Source organism: Manis pentadactyla, chromosome 7, assembly GCF_030020395.1.
Source record: "Manis pentadactyla isolate mManPen7 chromosome 7, mManPen7.hap1, whole genome shotgun sequence".
NCBI lineage: Eukaryota > Metazoa > Chordata > Mammalia > Pholidota > Manidae > Manis > Manis pentadactyla.
In genome coordinates, this window is record NC_080025.1 from 47,740,397 (window position 1) to 47,745,699 (window position 5,303).

Sequence of the window (5,303 nt, forward strand, 5' to 3'; positions counted from 1 at the left end):
CTCTCAGAACTGGCGTTTCAGCTCAGCAGGATTCCCCACAGACTCATCCACAATGTGTACTGCAATGCTGATTCGCTCTGGCGGCCAAGCTGTGCGCCATGATGAGGATGTGCCACGCTTCGCTCAGGTGTGGGACACACTAGTTTGGGACCATTAAGCATAAATCTGCCTTGGTACACATGGTGTGTGTGGAGGGTCATGGGTAAGACAGTATAGCACAGAGAAGACAAGTAGTGACTCTGTGGCATCTTACTACACTGATGGACAGTGACTGCAACAGGGTGTTGGGGGGACTTGATGATATGGGTGAATGTAGTAACCACAATGTTTTTCATGTGAAACCTTCATAAGAGTGTATATCAGTGATACCTTAATAAATAAATAAATAAAAGAATAAATCTGCTATGAGATTTCACATACAGGTTTTTGTGTGAACGTAAGTTTTCATTTCTCTGGGATAAATGCCAAGAGTGCAATTACTGGATTGTACTGTAGTCCCCCAGTTAGCCTTATGAGGCACTGACACACATATTAGTTCAACATATTAGTTCCCAGAGTGGCTGTAGTATTTTGCATTCTCATGAGCAATGGATGAGAGCTCCAGCTTCTCCTCATCCTCACCAGTATTTGGTGTCAACTCTATTTTTCATTTAGACACCCTGTGGTCATTGTACTCGGATGCTGTGGTTTTTATTCGCACTCCCTTGATGGCCAGTGGTGTTGAGCATCTCTCTTTGTGCTATGACATCTGGTGATCCTCTTTGATAAAGTATTTGTTTATGTCTTTTCCCCATTTTCTAATTGGATCATTTGGGTTTTTTGTTGTTGTTATTCTTGCTGGGATCTGAGAGTTCTTTGTATATTCCAGATCCCAGCTCTTTGTCAGTAGTGTTGTTTGCAAATATTTTCTCTCATATGTAGCTTGTCTTTCCATTCCCTTCATAAGAGCTTCCACAGGGAATTTGTTAAAATTTTGGTTAGATCAACATATTAGTTTTCCCTTTTATACATCATGCTTTTGTTGTCAAGTCAAAAACCCTTTGCTCACACTAGACCCTGTGGATTTTCTCCTACGTTTTTCTCTTTAAGTTTCATACTAATGTTTTACACCTGAGCTCATGATCCACTTTCAGGTGTGATGGGTAGTGACACTGGTTTTGGCCTCTGGATGCCCAGTGGCTGCAGCACCACCTGTTGAAAGGCTCATCCTTCCTCCATTGAACTAACTGCCTTTGGTCATTTGGCAGGAATAAGTTGAGCCCATTTGCATGGGTCTATTTCCGGGTTTTCTGTTCTGTTCTAGTCACCTATGTGTCTCTCCCTTTCTGTTGGTATTGTACTATTTTGATTAGTGGAGCTTCATACTAGATTTAATACTGGGTAGAGTGATTTTCCTATTTAATTTCTTTGTCAGGATGGTTTCAGCTGTTCTAAGGCCTATACCTTTTCATGAAAAATTTAGAATAAGTTTATCTATGTCAGCAAGAAAACAAACAGGATTTTGATCAAGACTATGTTAAACCCATAGATCAGTCTGGGTCCTGGCACATACTCTCTCCTTGGACCAAACTTGAGTCAGGCTTCTCTGAATCTTCTTTCTAAATGGGACCCTACCCCAGGTTCTGCCCACTTAGTCCAGTGTTAGTAAGAGTCCTGTTGAGTCAGTTTAGTGAAAATTCCCCACCTTTGGTATTATGTATTTTTTGTCCATCCAAAATTTATATGTTGAAGCCCTGCTTCCCAGGGTGATTGTGTTAGTAGGTGGGCCTTTGAGAGGCACTTAGTTTAGATGAGGTCATGGGGGGACCCCATTAACAGGATTACTGGCCCAATAAGAGTTATGAGAGCTGGCTTCCCCTCTCCACTAGGGATTAAGTAAGAAAGGGGACATATCAATTGCAGGACACTATCCAGTTACCCTCCCTCAGGGAAGCTAACTGGGCCATACCAAGGGAGGAAAGGGCATGCTGGGGAGACCTGGCTACCTGGCCCATTCCAGAGAGTTCAGCCTGCCTTTCCTTACTGTAAGATAAATTCTAGCCAAAGTAAGCAGGCGAGGAGAGGCAACAAAGGGCCAGGCAGTTTATTTGAGCGCAATTCCAGGGCGAGGTTCCCCAGCCTGAAACACAGGCTGGGGAGGTCGCGCCCAAGAGGGGAGGCAGGGAGTTTTTAAGAGAACAGGGAAGGGAGGGGGAAGTGGGCTGCACTAGGCGTAGGTGGGGAATTTTTTATTGACTCAGGGTCAGGTGATGGACAGCCAGAGGTCTCCTCCTTCTGGATGGAGGGGGCCTGCATCTGGGGTTTGTCGGCACATCATGGGACTGGAATCCAGGAAGAGCTGTTTGTTATTCCCCATATTGCACAGAGCTACTTGGTGCTGTCTCTGCTCCACCTGCATTGTCCTCGCCCTTCTCCCTCCAGTGCCTCCAGCCTTACATTCCAGCCTTTTGGTCATAATGGGCGACGACTCGATCTGGCTACTTCTGGCTGACAAGGGGCGTTGTGTGGGGGGCACGGTTTCTTAGCATGTAGTTACATTGCTCTGATTGCAAATATCCTGCCTTGCTTTCTCCAGAGGCTCTCACCTTATTCTGTCTAAGCCTATGGTTCCTGTCTCATTCTCTCCTTTGATAATATACGTTCATAAATGTATCAATCTGAAGAATGCTTGTGTAACAGTTTACAGTAGCCTATTTTTCAGTGTTCACTGAAGGTTAAAATAATGGTTTTAAGTTCTAATGAAAACTACTTAATATAATAAAGAAAATATTTCTATATGCTAAAGATGTGTGTTTTAATAAGAGAAAGTATAAAGAATGGAAATTCGTTTTGTTGAGAATAAAAGAAGGTAATTGTTCTAAAGTACAGCTATTTATTTAAAGGGGGAGAACACCGAATGTAAAGAGAAAGTTGTAGAAAGCTTGGAGAAAAATTGATATAGTCATGCTATGTGAAATTAAAGCAAGTGAATTGATATCAAGTACACAGCAAAATTAGAATTTTGTTTTCAGTTAAAAAGACAAAGTTTTCTTAGACTTAGTCTGCTCTTAATGTTAAAAGATTGCAAAGAGTTCTCTAATTGTTTAATCAAAACAGTTTCTCATGCTGAAAGTCTCAATGAATTATCTGCGTATTTAAGAAAATGAGATTCTAATATCAAAGGACTAAATGTTAAACTTTGCTAATAACCATATAACCTTCTGTATTTGCCTTTAAAATCTTTTATTGTCATTCTAGTTAAATAGATAAGTATTTCTTCATGGCAACCTATAATCCTATTTAAGCAAATGCCAAAGAAACTTTCTTTTGACAACTTTCCAAATTCAAATTCAAGAAAGTGCTTTTACCTCTGATTAACACTGATATTTTCCAGAGGGCCCCTGGAACATGTCAGAGGAATTTTTTCTCCTCATTGAGGAAAATATTTAGCTAATTTGGCTTATTTATCTGATATATATTTACCTAGAAAGTACTGTCAAAAAGAATGATGCTAGACTTTGTTACTGAATGTTTTGTGTTACAGAAATATCCAAATTTCCTTATGACAACTGTCTTACAGTAAGCTCTCATCAGATCTTTAACCATTGTCATTTGTAAGTCTTTTGTCATCTATACTCACTGTTTTAATACTCCTAAACTAGTAAAAAACAAGATTTCAGTAGAACAGGTATTAGTTACATAAGATTAAGTAAACTAAGGAAGATGATTTTGTGGCTTTTTGTTTCAAATGTTGTTCATAAGTGTTTTAAGCTTTTTCTCTTAAGTTGACAACAGTTTAGTAAATGACTGCCTTTATAAGCAGAATTGAAACTTTATCTTTCCCTCTATCTGATCCCTCCAGAATTTAAAAATTCTCAGTGAATATTTTTATATTTCATGGTAGTACATTTATTTGCACAAGTTCAATAAGAATCTGCTTTCCTTCTAAGAAGACCAATTAAAAACACTGGTTATATTACCAAGGCTTTGACTGGAACGTCATACCTGAGAGACATGTGTGTAAACTCAGATATTAACAGACAGCTTTAAGAAACTAAGATTGACTTTATAAAGCCAACAAAGCCCCTTAGAAGAACTGGCCTGGTACCTTGCTTACAGAGTTCCCAGCAGCCTTACCAGGTGAGTAAGGAAGGTCACTTCCTGGCAGGTGCAGGAACCTCAAGAATGTCTTGTGAACCTCAAGAAGAGAAGAATGTACAGGTATTACAGGCACAACCTGATGGCAAGTCTGGCTTGGCTTTCTGGCCTTTAAAAGTTCGATCTGAAATTCCTTACAAAAAGTTCCAGCAAAGCACATTTAAAAGATCCCATGTAATCAATTGCTCTCCTTGCTGCACTTATGCAAATAATCAAGCCAACTGTTAATTATTTTCTTAATCTGGCTACTTCTAATAAAAATGAGGGTGATTTTAGAGAAAAGTATTGTTTCAATAATGCAGTCTTATCTATACTAAATCCTAATACTAGTCATTGAGATGTAAACTCGATCCAGAATTCTAGTTTCCCCATGATACCTGGCTATGATTCTCAATTAGACTCTTCATATTTCTAGTTTTCATATTCAGCCATGCATTCTTAATCTCATCAAGTTTGTCCTTCCAGAATAGAAGCACCAACCTTCCGAGGCCCTCTCAACTGACCAGTGATGGAGACCTAGCTGCACCCTTTACTGTGCCCCCTCTCAACATGAAGCAGCCAGAGCAGTCATTGCCCCTTTTCTCTAGCAGCAGCTAGAGTCTCTATCTGTAGAGGAGAGAATGAGACAGGAGCCATAGGCTTAGACAGAATAAGGTGAGAGCCTCTGGAGAAAGCAAGGCAAGATATTTGCAGTCAGAGCAATGTAACTACATGCTAAGAAACCCCCCTCCCACCACAATGCCCCTTGTCAGCCAGAAGTAGCCAGATCAAGTCGTCGCCCATTATGACCAAAAGACTGGAACGTAAGGCTGGAGGCACTGGAGGGAGAAGGGCGAGGACAATGCAGGTGGAGCAGAGACAGCACCAAGTAGCTCTGTGCAATATGGGGAATAACAAACAGCTCTTCCTGGATTCCAGTCCCATGATATGCCGACAAACCCCAGATGCAGGCCCCCTCCATCCAGAAGGAGGAGACCTCTGGCTGTCCATCACCTGACCCTGAGTCAATAAAAAATTCCCCACCTACCCCTAGTGCAGCCCACTTCCCCCTCCCTTCCCTGTTCTCTTAAAAACTCCCTGCCTCCCCTCCTGGGTGCGACCTCCCCAGCCTGTGTTTCAGACTGGGGAACCTTGCCCAGAATTGTGCTCAAATAAACTGCCTGGTC